At 49.0% G+C, this 2,559-nt stretch overlaps 1 long non-coding RNA gene across 1 annotated transcript; it reads right to left on the bottom strand.

Moving 5' to 3' along the window:
* Positions 1–844: 844 nt before the first annotated feature.
* Positions 845–2,319, bottom strand: LOC131492346 (uncharacterized). Its single transcript, XR_009252020.1, has 2 exons — positions 1,750–2,319; positions 845–1,291 (listed from the first exon to the last, which is right to left on the bottom strand). It is a non-coding gene; the product is annotated as an uncharacterized LOC131492346 (long non-coding RNA).
* Positions 2,320–2,559: the final 240 nt, after the last annotated feature.

Raw genomic sequence — 2,559 nt, 5'->3', positions numbered from 1 at the left:
CGGGCCTGCTGGATGTCGGGTACCTGGAACCGAGCTACCCAAACTGCCAGGATCCTTCTTGCTCTATAAACATACAGAAACCTGAGGAATGAATGCCAGTCTTGTTCAAAGAGTATCCTTACCCTTTGTTGCACAGCCTTGATCTCTACTCTGGTTCATTGCAATGCTTTAGTCACCCTGTTTATCAGGGAACGTTGAGCTGCAGCACACTCTTAGAAGCTGTGGGGAGATACAGAAGGCTGCATTCCTGTCCCAAGGAGTCTTCCTTCTAAGGAAAAGAAGGCAAAACGCACATAAAAAGATAGTATGCGGTGACATACATAAAGAAACACAAACTCACTAGGGTGAATGATAGGCCCAATCCCGGGGGTTACGGGATCAACAGACATCATAGACCAGGTGGCTCAGAGACAACGTGGGGTAGTGAAGCCATCATGGATGCTAAGGTCACAGATTGTCAGATGCCGCACATTCTGGTCGGTAAAAGTACGTTCTCCGGTGTGAGTACCAGGTATAGACATCCCAGTGTGGGAAACTAAGCAGGCTTCCTTGGAGCAGAGTGTAGGGAAGAGAAATAAGTAAGGATGAGCCATGTGGGGGGACTTAACTGTGTGTCCCCATGGAGCCCATTCACACGTCAGCCTGTTAGCGCACGTTTACGGATGCCTGTTCGGCAGACTTATGTATTCCTTCACCCTGAGCGGTCTGGCTGGCCCTGACAGGCAGTTAGGCAGTGAGGGGTGACACCACCAGAGCAGCATCTGAAGAAGAGAATTTTGAGACGATGTGAAGGAATGTTCTAGAATAACAGAGGCCGGAAGTGAAAACACGTAAAATAACGAGACTTTTAGGAGGGCTTTATTTAGAAAAAAAAGAATAAATGACACAAAAGTTGTGGAGTTTTGGCCTCATTATTTTGTGGTCTTTAAATGCGGCCCAAAAAAGTTAGAAGTAAGCACACACTGAAATAAAAACAGAGATGGTGATGGGGCACCTGGGTGGCTCGGTGGGTTAAGCGTCCAACTTTTAATATCAGCTCAGGTCTTGATCTCGGGGTCGTGAGTTCAGGCTCGGCTCCGGGAACCTACTTGAAAAAAAAAACAAAAGCAAAAACAAAAAAAATGCCTGCATGGCGAGGGAGCCTCTTGCCTGCCTTTGTAAAGGTGGCTTCAAACCCTCAAGAGTCTCTCGGTCGAGACAGTGGCTGTGTCTGGGCTTCTCTGCTCTGAAACAGGCTGGCCAAGAAACAATATACCTAAAAATGTCTCTCAGGGCTCCATGGGCTTGCAAACTGCAAGAAAGTAAACCAATATTTTAATAGGCTGTCCAGCCAACAGGGATCCCGGGACTTTTATAGTAGGACTCCATGACTAATCCTGTCAAAACTAACACAGGGTAGAACAATATTTGGCCAGGGAAAGCTGCTGAAAGCTGCTAGTGTGTGGTCCTCCCTTTATTGGAATAAGATTGAGGGACTGGGTAATAATGATTTCTCAGGTTATTACCCTGGGCTTGGGTTTGGAAAGGGGATGGCATTTCAGAGAATGTTTATCTTACATGGAACAATTCCTGATGCATCCCAAGAAAAACCCCATTTCTGCAATCACGCCCCAGAAGCTGGGCTGCATATTGGTGGGAGAGTTTCAGGCACTCACTTTGGAAAAGAAAAACAGGGGTTCCCCCAATAACGTGTTTTTGGGGTTTTTTTCCTACAGCCATAGGGTTGGTTGGCAACTTCTTCTACATCACCTCCAAAATCCCGAGCCTTCTCCTGAAAGCCTGAGAAGGGAGGCAGCTCAGGAGGGGTGGTTCCTTGCCGTGGGCCCTGGTGGGTTCCCCACCATCCTGTGGATGGAGAAGGACACAAAACCCTCTCTGAGCTCTCAGGGATGGTGCGAGCTCTCCAAATGTGATCCACGAGGCAGTCAGTAGACGGGAGCTCTGTCCGGCCACAACCCTCTTTGGACATAAGCCCTCTGTGCCATGTTGTCTCATATTCTGAAAGTACACACGTGTGCATGCACACATACGTGTACTCACATGCTCATAGAAGCAAACACACATATCCAGGTACACACATACTCCCACGAGCACACCCCACGACACCCCCCTGGGAAAATGGCAGAGACAGACGTGAGTCCACACAACTGAGAAGGAAAAGCAGGGGGTTGGGCTGGATGTACAAAGGCAATTTGCAGGGCAGTTCAAGTCAAGATCTGGGTCGGGGAACCCCAGAATCTCAGCTCCACCGCTGGCCAGCCCAGTATCGCTGGGTTAGGAACTTAATCTGAGACCTCGTTCCTTTTTCTCTAAAATGAGGATAACAGCATCCTCTCAGGAGTTTTTTTTTTGGGGGGGGAGCATTAAATGAACTGATATATGCTAAAGCTTTTTGTAAGTTGCAGTTCCAGGGGCGCCTGGGCGGCTCCGTCGGTTAAGCGTCCGACTCCAGTTCAGGTCACGATCTCACAGTCCGTGAGTTCGAGCCCCGCGTCGGGCTCTGGGCTGACAGCTCGGAACCTGGAACCTGCTTCCGATTCTGTGTCTCCCTCTCTCTCT

The sequence above is a fragment of the Neofelis nebulosa genome, chromosome 13, assembly GCF_028018385.1.
Source record: "Neofelis nebulosa isolate mNeoNeb1 chromosome 13, mNeoNeb1.pri, whole genome shotgun sequence".
Lineage (NCBI taxonomy): Eukaryota > Metazoa > Chordata > Mammalia > Carnivora > Felidae > Neofelis > Neofelis nebulosa.
Note: the sequence above shows the minus strand (reverse complement) of the source record. Positions and strands in the feature narration are given on the sequence as shown.